Source organism: Vulpes lagopus, chromosome 24 (assembly GCF_018345385.1).
Source record: "Vulpes lagopus strain Blue_001 chromosome 24, ASM1834538v1, whole genome shotgun sequence".
Classification (NCBI taxonomy): Eukaryota; Metazoa; Chordata; class Mammalia; order Carnivora; family Canidae; genus Vulpes; species Vulpes lagopus.
This window is the reverse complement of record NC_054847.1, coordinates 25,310,876-25,326,420: the sequence shown is the minus strand read 5'-3', so window position 1 is coordinate 25,326,420 and position 15,545 is coordinate 25,310,876. Positions and strand designations below refer to the sequence as shown.

At 34.6% G+C, this 15,545-nt stretch overlaps 1 protein-coding gene and 1 long non-coding RNA gene across 3 annotated transcripts in view; one reads left to right on the top strand and one right to left on the bottom strand.

The window, feature by feature from the left end:
- The window catches only part of ARHGAP15 (Rho GTPase activating protein 15), a 610,515-nt gene that overhangs the window by 286,026 nt on the left and 308,944 nt on the right, over positions 1–15,545 (bottom strand). The window lies entirely within an intron of this gene.
- Positions 1–15,545, top strand: part of LOC121482155 — a 41,746-nt gene that overhangs the window by 21,806 nt on the left and 4,395 nt on the right. For both annotated transcript variants that reach the window (XR_005985520.1, XR_005985521.1), the window contains 2 exons: positions 7,798–7,871; positions 14,062–14,377. This is a non-coding gene — a long non-coding RNA (uncharacterized LOC121482155). The remainder of the gene's footprint in view (positions 1–7,797; positions 7,872–14,061; positions 14,378–15,545) is intronic.

Genomic DNA, 15,545 nt, shown 5'->3' with positions numbered 1-15,545 from the left:
AATTGATTGTTTTTTCTTAATTTGATCACTTCTACATTCAGATTTAATTTGTTAAATTTAGTTATTAAGGGACTCCTGAGTGGCTCAGCAGGTGAGTATCTGCCTTTGGCTCAGGGTGAGATCCCAGTCCTGGGATCAAGTCCCACATCAGACTCCCTGCATGGAGCCTGCTTCTCCCTCTGCCTATGTTTCTGCCTCTCTCTGTGTGTCTCATGAATAAATAAATAAAATCTCTTTAAAAAATTAGTTATTAAAACATTTGTTGAGTTAAATACAAACTCATTTTACTTTATTTTTAATATTAAAAATATGTAATGCTATGCATTTGCCTCTGAATATACCTTTGGTTACATACTATTGAATTTGATATTCACTGGACTCTTCATTAGGACAAGAGCAATTGAAGGAAATATTATTTTAATTAACAAGTGACTTGGGCATTTTGTTTAATATCTTGTTATGAATTTCAATTTTTATTACATTTTATTATATGTTATTTAGATTACATTTCTTTATAATTTCTGCACTTGGGATTTTTCAAAAATCTCTTTGTGGCTCTAGTATATGATTGATAATAATAAATAGCATGTGGGATAATTAAAAATAAAGAGTAGCATCTGTATTTAGGATACAAACCTAGATACATATTTATTAATCAATAATACAAATATATAAAATATGTTTTACCTCCATCATAATTTATGAATATTTATCTAAGGTTAAATTTTATATTCTAAAACTGAATATTTGTACATATGCAGATTTCTGAAGAGGAACTTATTTGGGAACTTAAAAGTTAGAGTTTAAAAAATATAATTAGAAAATAACAAACTTCAGAATAAGTTCATAAAATAATCTCACTAATTTTAAAAATCATATTACATTTTAAGACTTTGTTTTTACTTTTTAACTCACCATCTGTTAAATCAATAAATGCTGGAGCTTAATTTTTATTATTATATATTACTTTCTGAATCAACTTTCCTTGACATTTGTGCTTTTTCCATCTGTCAATATGGCCTTTAAATTTATTTTTATATACTATATACACACACACATGCATTTATATCTGTATAAAGATCTTTTTATCTTTCAAAACACATGTACAAAAATCATTTAACAATATAATTATTTATACATATTAACAAGTAAAACTTAAAGAAAGGCAAGAGAAACTAAAAACAAAATTGTACAGAGCTAAAAGATATAACATGTGTTTTGAGTTAGACTGCTTAAGTTATATTCTGGGCTCCAAAATTAAATATTTGCTTTTCCTCCTCTGTCAATGAATATAAAATTATTTTTAATATATAGGATATTTGAAAGATGAGAGATAAGAAAATTCATGCTATGTGCTTAGAACAACATATGGCACACCTGATATTTATATGTATTTTTTTATTGATATTGATGTTAAATATGAAGATCAATTTAAAAATTTCCCCAGTAGGAGGAGAATGCTTTAGCTTTTTGGAAGTGAATTTAGCCATATTACTTTATATCTTTGTTTACTTTATATCATTACCTAATGCATTTAATTTTAATGCATAAAACAATGGAAAATTAAAAAATTATCATTTCACTTGTAATTATTCTAAATTTTTCTACAACCCCCAACTAATTTGTCACTCTATAGTTTATATTTTTACCATTTTGTTTTTAAAATTATGCAAGTCCTATGAACTGTTTTTATTTGTTCTAATGGAAGTTTCTAATATTAATAACATTTCAAGACCACTTACTCTATTCTAGGCATTATCCTAAGCACTTTCAGGGAATAAGTGATTTAGTCTTCACTGCCAATCTATGAGAAAATGTTACCCAAGTCGCACAGATGGACCTGGTGGGGCCATGACGTACACCAAGGTCATTTGGTTCTAGCATCAACACTTTTCCTTATTATATTGCAGCTGGACAATCAGGTAAGCTACCCCAATCCGATTATACAGGTGGCTCTTGCTACCTAACAGCTGGGCTCTAGGTAATTTAACACTGTTTTTATTAATGAAAAGTAACTGATCCTCATTGTTAGAGCCAGCTAAGAAATGATTTCATCCTCTAGAACATCAAGGATAAAAAATACATCAGGACTCAAGCTTACAGCATCTTCATTTATTAAATCCCCTTGACCGTTATAGCATGTCCATGGTGCTATATAACCTACTCCATAGGTGGGAGTTTGCCCTTAATGTGAATACAAAATTTCTGATAAATTCAGTGTGAAATATAAATATAAACTTGAGCAAAGTACTTTGCCAAAAGTATATTTATCTAGTCACTATTGTAATTATTTTGTTGATAAAATCAAGCAGGTATACTTTAAGAACAATTTCATGTGGAACTTCATCTTTAAATCATCTTGGAGAGAATAGGAAATAACTACTTAAAATGTGACCATAAACACTTTTTGCCAAAGTAGAATTGAAAACACTTGGAACCTTCTTTGACTTCAATGCTTTAAGCAGTGTGTACGCAAGACAACTTCTCAATAAATGCCTGTGATGTGAATGTGTGAACTGACTGCTTGCTCCTACTACTCTAGCTTTTTAGATTCACGTCATTTTTGCTTAGACTGCAAATATAGATCCTAGCTTTTTAGAACTTATTTTGTCTTCTTTTAGTCCCCAGATATAAATCATTCTGATCTGAGTTAATCTATCTATATTATGAATTACAATACAGAGAAAGTACTAATTTCTTTACATTAAGAATGTAACACAAGCATTGGGAGGGGTATTACTTGTTTCTTCATTAGTTTTCTAAGTTGACTGGCCAATCTATTTGCTTGGGCCTTGGTCCTATTCTATTCTCATGCTGTCCAAGTCCTTTTCTTTCTATGTGTTCAGTGGAGGAAAAGCAGAGTTTAAGAGTAGATGAGGAGCTTCACTCCACTGTTAGGATCTACAAACAAACAAACCAGTATAGATTGGTTGCTCATCAGGCTGTTTTCCCAGCCAAATGAAGCACATTTCTGGTTGTTTTAAGTATTAGATTCTAATTTTACCCCAGAAGTCTTCCAAACATATTTAAAAGGTAAAAGTATCTTCCTCTGATTGATTGATTCACCCCTGATTTACAACCAACTTGACCCAATAGTGAAAAAAAATAGTGGAGGACTGAGTAAAGAACTCCAACTAATTCCCAACTTTCTTGATAAGCCCTTAAAATAGCAGTTGTCTTTAGTATTTGAGTCTGACATCTAGGTATCAATTACTAACAAATAAGAGGCCTCAGGGCTTCTCAATGACAGTGATTACAAAGGAAGCCTTCTGGAACGTTCTTTCCACCCAACTTTAAAAGGATCAATTTGTTCCTTTTCTGTCAAAATGCTGATAAGTAATTTCTTTTCAGTTAAATTCCAGCAACTTCATTGAACTTTATAATTCCATATTCTAGTGCCAATGTTGAACCCTCTCAATGTGACTATCCAAGTTATGTAATTATACCAGTTAGCTGAGTTTTCTGCTGTCTTCTGAAGCAAGGCGAACACACTGAAGCATGTGTTCTATCAGATTTGGCATGAGGAGTCTGTCTCTAGAAACAAAGAAATCGACCCCTATCTTCAACATCTCTTTTATGATTGGATAAATTTGTTTTCCCTGAGTAACCTAATATGATATATTTATGTCAACTGTGAATCAAGACTTTTATAAATGGAAACAAAAGAGGACAAACATCTGACTCAGTTCAGGAAGATTACAGTCTTCTGTAAATCATTCAATATACTATTTATTCCCCAAAAATCCAAAGGAATTTTTAAATATATGTTCATCTTTAAAGATTTCAAACATTTATCTCTATCCTTTTCTTAACCAAATAAGCAGGACTTTTAAAAATACTATGGCAGAGAACAAAATACTTGTACTAATGTTATTATTAACATTTATTGAGTGCTTACATTGTGCCAAGCACTGCTATAGCCATCATATACATAATCTAATTTATGCTTCCAAGCAACTCAGTGAGATAGGTGCTATTATCATTGACATTTTCAAGATTGTAAAACAGAATATAAGGAAGGTTAGGTGACAGGTTCAAAGTTTATAGAGTTAGTAAGTAGCAGAAACCTTCACTCTAGAACCCAGAGTCTCATGGAACAGTAGTTATGACTCCAGGTTGTGGAGTCAAAATGCACGGTTTTCAATTCTAATTCTACTAGCTCTTAGCTGTGTAATCTTGACCACATCGATTAACCTTTCAGCACCTCATTTACCCGATAGGTAAAATGAGGGTAATGATAATACCTCTGTACCTGATAGGGTTGTTATCAGGATGAAGTCAGAGAGAACGTGTACCTTGCTTAGAACATAGCCTACAGCCTGGTAAGCACTCCAAGACACCAGCTATTTCTATACCATGCTTCTGTAGCATGGGGGACACAGAAGCTTTGTTCTTACAGTATTGTTCATAAATTTGGCCCCGATGTAATAGTCCTTGAGTGAGTATCAAATGACTATCTTCATGCCAAATATTTTTTATATTGGGGAAACTTAGCTTTATTTCAAAATTTACTGTATCATCCCAGCATTTTCTTATAATAATCACTAGTTATTAATTAACTTATAGAAAGGAATGATATGAGATCAGAAATCTACAGAACCTTGGTGAGAGGACTAACTGCATCTCCTTTTTGGCTTTCCCTCCCACTCTCTCATGATGAAATGAGCCCTGTCATCTGAGATCACTAGGGCATTGAGAAAAGCCATCCAAAGGGGCCACAGTTGGGGACTTCTCCTACAAGGGTGCGCCTCAGCACACAGAATGTTGTACATGTATCTTTTACATACTTATCCTCAAACTGTTTATCTGGCGTATCGACAGGCAGCTGGTGGAACAAATAGGAAATCCTAGGAAGCACATTCATTTCTAAAGTGTTAATGCACCCAATCCAAGAGACAGTAATGGGCTTCCATCCGTTAAGATCCCCTTTAATGTTTCGGATTGGAGGGCCATAATCTAAATGAAATGCATTATCCAACCTGGAAGGTATTCCACATCCTAAATATTTAATTGATTTCTCCATCAGGGGAAGATGAGCCTACATAATAAGCAGATCCTGTCTATATCTAAGTGTCCGATTCTCAGTGCCTCTAATTTAGGGTAATTTAGGAGTTTACAACTTATAAAATGGCTATTTCTTCCACATTCCTCCTCCAAGTACCAGGAGGATTGTGTCTGGATTAATTGCAAACAGCAGACAATCCCTCTGTGCATAATGAAAACTCAGAGTCAGCATCATCCAGCCATGCACCTATAATTTGAGATCTCATCTGAATATTTTTCACAAGGGGCTTCACATCCAAAGTAAATTGAAGTGGCAAAGGAGGAAAGTTCTAATTGTTGCTTCTCCCTATTAAAAAAGTTTAACAAGTCAAGTTTATTCCTGCTGATTTTTACTTAGTTGGGTCTTAGCTAACTGAGTGAGGAAGATAAATCAAGCCACTTGCAGATTTTCCTAATGGTGCAAAGTTTGGCACCCTGAGGACTGTGGAAATGTCTATTACTACACTTGTAAAGAAGAGAAGTGGAACAAGGCTGTGGGTGGCTGGATCCATATGAGTGATTTATTACCCCCAAATCTACTTAGTCATTTCCGGATAAGCACTTAAGTGCCAAAGTTTATGGTCATTTTCAGTTCAAGAAAAGAACAGGGCACATTTTCACATACAAAACAGATATACTATTTGGAGAAATCAGCATTTTTTTTACTGAGCTTACCAGCAAACTGTAAAATTGGAGTTTATACACATAAAGGTATCCTTGAACTTTACCTAAATATGTTTACTCCTGCTCTTATGAGGTCCTTTCCATTCTACTTGTTTTTAGAGGGAAAAAATGACCATTCTATTACATTTTATTTGGGGATTTGAAGTCTGATACTGACTAAATTAAGAATCTAGTGGCATATCAGGTATATCATTTTTAATATTAAATTCACCTTTGTTGTGGCAGTTTTTCTCTGTTTTCCTGAAAAGCCACTTTGCAGATAGTTTAATTTTCGTTCAAATACAAATTAAATCAATTTTCTGGGTAAAAAATAATCAGTATAGTTCCTGTTCTCCACAACAAAGAAAATACATTTGTAGACATATTCTGGAAATTTAAATCCCTCAATGCTCTTTTGAGCAAGTCCAAGGAGATTTGAAGACTGACATTTTTGTACTTTGCTATTCTCGAGAGGCATATGTATGATCATCTTTAGTGAGGTTTGTTCCCATCCCTGCTGAATTAATATGCATTTTCGTTAACTAATCTTGAAACAACAGGAATAAAGTTTATCCAGGTCTTTTATACCTCAGAGAACAAAACAAATACTACAAATCTTTAGAGAGAAAGGATATACAAAAGGGCTTGAGGTGAATATTTCAAAGCAAATACTCTTTAAATGATGTGCAAATTATTTCAGCTCTTGAGCATGATTTATGAAAGGGGATTAGCCCACTGAAATAAGAACCAAGTTTAAACTGTTGGGTTTCAAAGTCAAAGATGAGAAGTGGTTACAAGAAAAGAAAAGAGAAAGGCGATAATAATTTCGAGGAGGGATCTGTTTTAGTTTTTCTCCTTAACTGACTCACCTTAAATTGTCACCAATTGTTCTTAACCACAGTAGAAAATATTGCATTTCTCCTCTAATTCTCTATAAAGAGTGTAATAATTAAGAAATGATACTAGAATTTATACTTCAGCAAGAAGGTCTCTATTTGCTGTGTAAAAATTACAGTCACAAACTCTGTCAAACAAAACTACTCAATGTGGAAAGGATAGCTCCTAAGAACTTTGAATCGGAGAACACTTTTTTTTTTCAATTCACAAGTCACATCCATAATAACACAACATAATACATTCTCGTATTCCAATATGCTCTTCAAGTAATAGCTAAAAGCTTCTTCTAAGACTTATGAAAATGATTGCTTTTATGTAATTGTAAAGATTATTAAGTGAGCTCACTTCTTATGATTCCATAATGACCTGCTGTTCTGGAAGGTAAAGGAAATTTTAATGATCCCATTCACATGTGATTAATATCTAACACTTCTTGACTAAAATTCTGGATTCTGTTCAATAAAAATGAGTTAAGCAAAAATTCTATGGGTTCTCCGCCAACCCCTTCTGTGGAATCTGTTATGCCCAATTTAAAAATAAGGCATGGGACCTCAATAACAAACCCAGGTACTGACTAGAGGAAAAAAATAAGATTAATCATTCTTATGTAAGATGTCCTGGAGTCATAAAGCTGAACAAGTGAAGTGAATCCAGGCAGTGCTAAATTTTGAGGAAACTCTTTCAATCTGTTTCATTACTATCCAACACATTTTGAAGACTGGGCAGTTAGGGGCAAATTTCTGAGAAAGGTTCTTAACTTAGAAAACGATTATCATTTGCCCATTTCTGTTTCCATTCTTAGAATAGATAAAGACGGACCTGAGAAAACGATGCTCTTGTTCCAGAAACAGTCATTGGGAGCTCTTAATGAGTAAAGTCTCATACTACTCGAAGGATTAATCAGACTTTATTTTGAATCTGCCCTTCATTTTTTGATAACTAAACAGCGAGCCTACTTTTGTTTTCTTTGCAACTTTTCCTACCAGCTTCACTAACGTGTGGGCTAGTGGGCCTTGATGGTTTTGGCAGGCAAAACAGATAAGCTGACTCTAGGAGGAAAACGCTTAAGCCTTGGCTCATTCTAAATTATGACATAGAACTTGAAAGACCAATGGGAAATTAACTAAAGTACCCAAGAACAACATAAAAATAAAAGACTTTCAAGCCATAAAATGCTATTATTCTTGCATTTAGACATGAGAAGTAACCAAAAGAACGCCATATATGAGACTATGTTCCCCCAAAAAAGAATCAAGTGGAAATTAAAGGTAAGTAGCATCTCAGATTAACTTTGTACATGAGTATATCCAGGGACTTCATGGATTACGTCCAGAGAATTATTTGGAGCTTTGCTTTCTTGGCTGTTCATTTGAGTGTGGGTAGTTTATTCTTGGCTTAATTTGTGTTATTATTGTTTTTGCTTGGCTAGAGCTGTTGACTTAGTTCACAACTTAGGTGTGGCACAGGCAAAAGTCACAAGGAAAGTCTACGTATTGGTTCGGTCTCAGTCTGCAGCCACCATTTGAAAGGGGTTGATGAAATTAAATAAATATTCACCATCCAAAATCATTGTCATGGCATGGCCACTATGATAATAACCATATGCAGAGTTGCTTTACACAAAGATACACTAAATAGCTCTTCTACATAAGTATGTCTTGTCAAAGTTTCAAGGGCCATTCTCTGGCTCTGGACTTTCAAATCCGTACTTAGAGAAATTATTTTTATCATATAGTAGTGTAGTGTGTTTTCAAACTGTAATGCACACGTGAATCAATGGTTACAATGCAGATTCTGTTCAGTGGGTTTCAGGTGGGGCTTAAGATTCTGTATTTCCTAATAAACACCCAGATGGTGTTGTTGCTGCTAGTCCATGAACCACATTTTAATTAGCAAATGTCTAGTAGGATTCTGAAAGAATGGGATATAGGAGGCAAATTCTGCTACACTCCTAGGCAACCTGGTCTTTTCCTCAAACCACTGAAGCAGTGATTATTTGGACACTGCCAAGAATCCTTCCAATGCACGTTAAGAAAACCTATCAATATCCCCACAGAAATTTCTGGAATATTTCCCCTTCTCCATTCTCATTGCCTAGTTTCAGCCTGCATTAAGTGACTCAGCCCACTGTAATAGTTTCCTAATTTATCTCCTTATATCTACCTTTCTCTTTGCCATTCTCCACCAAAAATTATTACTTTGAGTATCAGATCTGTTAATGTTTCTTGTCTTCTGAAAAGTCTGTCATTAGGCTCCTATTACCTACAGCATAAAATCTAAATTTGCTAGCAGTTCTTACATGAACTCTGCCAATGTTCCCCATTCATTTCCAATGAAATCTCCAGTTGCTGCTCTAATGTTTTGTGCACTCTAGTCTCACTAATCTATTGCTGCTCTTCAGCATGTTGTTCTCTATAGTTCTTTCTTTCCTGTCTAATAAGTATCCATTTTATTTATTCTCTGTCATTCCCTTCTTCTGAATCTGAAAAGATGTCCCAGAGTTTCAGAGCAGTGTTAAATTCCAGATGCCTTTTTTTCCCTTTATTGGCTGCCTTCCTTTCCCTAGCTATCCTCTCCCCCCCCCCCGCCCCCCGATGTCTTATCTGTTTCTAGGGCTCAATTTCCAAAAAATATTATGTACACTCATATACTTGTCTCAGGAACTGCTTCGTGAGGAAGCAAAACTAAAACACCTCTCAAAAGGTCAGTGCCTCAGAGGATATGCAGAAAGGAGGACCCTCTCACACTGTTGGTGAGAATGGAAACTGGTGCAGTTCCAGTGCTGGAAAGCAATATGGAGATTCCTCAGAAAGTTGAAAATAGAGCTACCCTATAACCTAGCAATTGCACTACTAGGTGTTTATTCCACAGATACAAATGTATGATCTGAAGAGGCACCTGCACCCCAATGTTTATAGCAGTAATGTCCACAATAGCCAAAACATGGAAAGAATCCAGATATTTCATTGGCAGATGAATGGATAAAGAAGATGTGGCATACACATACAATGAAATATTACTCAGCCATCAAAAAATGACATCTTGTTAAGTGAAATAAGTCAGTAAGAGGAAGACAATTATGATTTCAGTCATATGTGGAATTAAAAAAAACAAAACAGCATAGGGGAAGGGAGGGAAAATTAAAACAAGATGAAATCAGAGAGGGAGACAAACCATAAGAGACTCTTAATCATAGAAAACAAACTGAGGGTCGCTAGAGGGGAGGGAGTAACTGGGGATAGACATTAAGGGAGACACATGATATAATAAGACTGAGGAATCACTGAACTCTACCTCTGAAACAAATAATACACATACTACTTAGTTGAATTGAAATATTTTTTTAGAAAAGAAATATAACTGCCAAGGGACCTGAAAAAAAATCAGTGCCTTACATGTCAAACGTTCCCTTCATTCTTCATAACATAAAATTTGCAATTGATTTCTTCCCTTCATGTCATTCAGTCATTTATTCACTCACTCACTGAGACGTTTAATATGGAACACCACTGTATTTCAGACTCTGTTCTAGGTAATAGGGATGAGGAGGAGTCATCGTATGAAGGTTCATGCCCTCAGGCACTTGCAGTCTAATGGAATAGAAAGATCCTGGCTTCAGTAAATGACTGAAACCTTGCACAGATAGAACTGCCTCTCCTAGATATCAAATTCTCCTAATTCAGATAGAGTTAGACATGGCATGCATCTAGGCATGCTTGCCAGCCTATCAATGGAGTGCATTTTGGTGAGACCAGACTTTTAGCATCTTTCAGTTTATTCCTTATAAGTGGCTCTATATTCGTGTGGTTTTGATATTTTTACTCTAGTGAAAAAAGGCATCTCTTTATCACTATATGTGTTATGATGTTTGGCTTGATTCTAATATCTATACATATATAAACTATTAAAAGAAAATGAAATCTTTTATTTCTTTTTTTTTAATTTTTATTTATTTATGATAGTCACACACAGATAGAGAGAGAGAGAGGCAGAGACACAGGCAGAGGGAGAAGCAGGCTCCATGCACTGGGAGCCCGACGTGCGATTCGATCCCGGGTCTCCAAGATCGCACCCTGGGCCAAAGGCAGGCACCAAACCGCTGTGCCACCCAGGGATCCCTCTTTTATTTCTTTTAAGTAAAATTATACAACTCTGTCAAAATCCTACTATTGCACCATTTTACCATTTTATACAAGAATGGAAAGGGCAACTGACACTTGGTGAAGCTTAATCTCTAGAGAATGCTATAACATCAGGCTCACACATTCAGGAATGGCAAAATGGAGCGTTTATTACCCATAACACTCAGAATCCCATAAGGAATAAAGTAAAAGTATATTTGATGCCATGAGTCAATAGCATGATGAAGATATTAAAAAAAACTAAGCCTTTGGTAAATCATGCATTTGTTTAACCTAGGTTGCTGACTGTTTAAATCATTGGCAAAGTGCATTCTTGCTGTATTTCTAAAGAGAAGAACTGATGGATTAATAGCACACAAACAAAAGCCATGATCATTTTACTCAGAGTAGATTCATTTAGAAATCATTGTAGCTAATATTTATATTATAATATAGATCTACAAAGTTCTTGGATATATTTTAGATTCAGTATATACATTATCATTAGGTTTAATATATTTGTTAGATCATATATGAATCATATACATATTTATATATTTATTTAATCTTATATTATGTAAAAAGTATCCATTATATTTATCTGGAAAATCATTTTTGGGGAACTTAAGAAACTTGTTCTAATCTTATAACTAGTGTATCTCAGAGGTAAGAGCTGTACTTAAATTTTGTGACTCTTAGACTCAAATTTCTGATACAATAACCATACAACCTTTTGAAAAGGGTTGGCATTGAACTTTCATGTTTAGTCAGATTTTTGTAAGTAAGCTGACCTTAAAGAAAATTTTTCAGTCTTCTAAAACTATCAAAAAATCCCCAAATTATCCAAACTACTATTACTCTTTTTTTGGTACCCTAAAAAGTTTCTCCTTTTTTCTTGTTTTCAATAGAGCTTTGCAAATTCTACATCAGAGCCTATAGAAAAGTCTAAAGAGTAAAAATGAACCAGAGTTGTTCTCTCAAGTAAAATAGAAGCTAGAATGCATGAGAGAAAGATGTTGAGAGGACAGTAACTTTAAGCAAAGGGATTGGGATTTCTCCTTTCCTCTCCTGCAAGGTCTTGGCCATTTTTATTCTCACTACAGAATAAAGCACTTATTTGTATGTGATTTTGTTAGGCACAGTACATGTGACCTGCAGAAAACATACCATTGCTTTGAGATTTAAAGTTCTAAGAGAAAACTGAGAGAGACATATAGTGACCTTAAAATGTCAAACCAGTACAAGTAATCAGAACAAAGAACAATTTATTATTGTTCCTAAACAAGTTTCAGAAATTTCATCATTTTTAGCACAGAACAAGTAATATGTTGACATTGAATATTCTAATTCTTTTATTAACTAATTTAATACTACACATTTTGAATACTCTCAGATATTATCAAGCCACTCTGCAAGTAGCAGATATAAGGGTAAATTAGAGTCCTTTTTAGAGTCTGGTAGCTTAGTGGGTAGATAGACCCACTTAATTAGCTTACTGTAACACACTTCAGTAGTTGTAATGATAGAGATATGGACTGAACATTATAAGAAAACCAAGGAAGATCATCTAACTCATCACAGAGATCCAGGAAGTTTTCTGAAGAAGATGTGGCCTGAGCTGAGTCTCAAAGAATGTTAGTTTAGCAAAGGAAGATCTTGACTTAAAGGTAAGAGTCAGCAGAGAGTCGTGTGTGTCAGGGATTACAAGTACCATGTCTCTCTGGAATATAAATCATGGGTCAGGCAGTAGAGGGAAATATCTGCAGACAAGGACACAGGTCATGAAGAGTTTTCTGTTGAGGAACTTTTACTTGAACCATTTCAATGCAGTCATTTGATTAGAAGTTGCTCTTAACCTTTGACTTCAATTTTGGAGGACATCAACTCTAATGGCACAGTCCCAGTCCTTACATTTTCTATTTAGCCATTGCATCTCCCATTTGGCCTCTACTTTTTTAGGTCAATTAATTTTGTATGCAAAAAAATATATATTTATTTATATTAGGGAAATTAAGTAGCAGGAGTACTTGGCTTCAGGTTCTATCTAAATAATCAAGGAAAGATGAATTGGCAGACTGATTTACCTTTCCACAAGTCACTCATGAGACATTTCTTGAAGGAAGCTAAGAGTCCTAATGTTATAGATCACACTTTATTTAATTTGGATAGACACAGTTGGTATTATTGAATACATCTCATACTTTTGGGTGAAAGCAATACCTGATTTTCCTTGCATGGATGTGGGTTTTACGATTAGTAATAAGAAATAAGCTTATTGTCCAAGAAAATTTCAGGTTATATCATTTTTCCCCTAAGCATACTATTAGGCCTATTTGGGACACCCAAATAAATGCATTAAAAAGCAGATTACTTTCTTTTACCATTTTGAAGAGAGTTAACATAGCTCCTATATTCCAGAAACAAAAAGGAGTAGACCAAATAAATTCTATATACAAAAAGAGGTGACCATGTGCATTCAAAAGAATGTTTTTGTCTGCACAGGGATTCACTATAAGAATACCTTATGTATTGTGTTTAGCTAAGATGCTTTAAACTTGATATGACAGTAGGGAACAAATATTATACATTTAATTTCACAGGGAAATGTTAATATATACCCATTCTGGAGTCATAGAATAAACGGAGGGGAAATTTCAGAGGAGATCAAAGAGCACTTTTTATATTGTTTACAATCACAGTAGTGTATTAATGCTAAGGAAATATTGCTCAAGAGTAAGCCCTTTGGATTTGGCCTATTATTGAAAGAAAGGTGCCATTTGACCCAATGAAATCAGAAATTGATTAAATGCAGTTCATCTAAGGGGAAAAATGGTCATGGAGTTACTGCCAGGGTCAGGAAGAGATGGGGTGATCTAGTGCTTGAGTGCTGATAGGGTTAGATAGACTCTCAGAATAGCTGATGTTACAAGATACATGACAATGGACACCCACAGGTCAGAGGGCAAGATCAACCCCTTAGACGGGAAAGAAGAGATTAATCAGAATATTCTTTGCTCAGCTTATAACTAGGTCCTCTTATCAAATGATTCATGGAGAGCTGAATGGTTTGAATAAACTGCAATCTATGGGTCCCAGGAAAGCTGGGATTGCTGCTAACTATCTTGGGAACACATGTCAGAACAATTGCTATAGTCACACAGTGCCTCAGTGAAGTCCTGTAACCTTCATGAATACAACCATTTTGGCAAAGTAGTTTGGACGCCTGACTATCAAGCGTGTGTCTAATCTTTACTATTTTTTCTCACAGTGTTTAAATGCTCCCTCTTAAGCACCATAAGTTTTCATTTAAAATATTTCATTTTTTCTTCTGTTACAGAAATATTTTGAAATAAAGGAGTCCCTGAACCTGTGGAAAACGATCAACAAAAGAACTGACACTCACTGCTCCTCTGATATTGTCTTCCGACTATTGTAAAACAAAGCAATTTTTATTTTCATATTTTTCTTCAATAGTTATTTTTTTCAGGTGCATACTGACCAAAATTGGTGCCAGGGTAGCAATATCAATTATAGGGGAAAAACAAGAATCAGATGATTGACCATCCTACCCAAATTGAAAACCTTTGTCTGTCCGACAACACAATAGCCTATACTACTCTGTATAAATACTGTGATGTTTTTGTTGTTTCCAGGTAAGAGATTTTCTGTTTCTTCAGAGTGAGATATACTTTATTTGTGCAATTTTAATATTGTTTTCATTTTCTTGGCAGATGGCTTATCCATCTTATTATTTTCATGCATTGGCAAGATTAGGCTGTTTCATACAAAATTCTTAAGAAGAAACTTTAAAATATGTCTTTATATGGGTCTCCAGAACAGACTTCACAATATGTGTTTTAAACAATTGCTAATCAAATATTCATCCAAGAAACTAGTATGACTTTTCCATTTTGGATGATAATAAACATCTTATGAATTTCTTTAATTACACTGTTACTAGAAAGGCCATAATGGTCAGAGAAAAAATATATCAGCTTTTGGAGAAAAAACAAGAAAATAATGAATTATCAGTGTTTTTTTTTTTTTTTTTACTTAAAGAGGTCTTAATATAACTCATATTCAGAAAATTTGATCTTTAGAAATTTTCAAGCCAGGAGTAGAAAATATGTATATTCTTTTATTGAATTATGACCATGAGTAGTACAGAATGTGTGTGTACTCATTTTTAATTGTGAAACTTTTTAAACATACAGAAAACAGGAGTATAATGATCACTCCTAAAGACACCACCTAGATTCATCAAATATTAACATTTGGGACAATACCAGACTTAATCTGTCATTACACACATTTCGTACAAAGAACATCTGCCCCTGCCAAGGACTCACTTCCCTGCCCATGCTGCAAAAAATCTTTCCCAGTCCTTCGTTCTCTCTTTTTCCCACTATTTGCTTCTGGCTTTGGAGGCTCTGCATTCCCTCTTTGACACCACTGAGGATTTTCAGGGTCCAGGAACCTCCTGGCCAAAACCATTCTGGTGGGTCATTCTAATTGCTTTGGTGGAGTTGGTACAGGAGTAGCGGAGGGGGAAAAGAGAAACCAGATGGAAAGCAATGCTACTGGAAAGTCTTAGCTCTTAGGGCCAGAGGTGCAACAAACTCAGAACAAGCTGTTCCCTAAAAACAACATTCTAAATGATTGCATAAGGTCCAAGTGTGCTTTTGTGGCTGGTCCGTGGTTTCCTTATGAAAGTGTGCTAAGATCTAAGCATCCAGTTTACAATTGGATATTGAGAACATAGTCTACTTACAGTTGTGGATGACCAGTGTTATAATTATTTAGATTAGTACAAAAAACTAA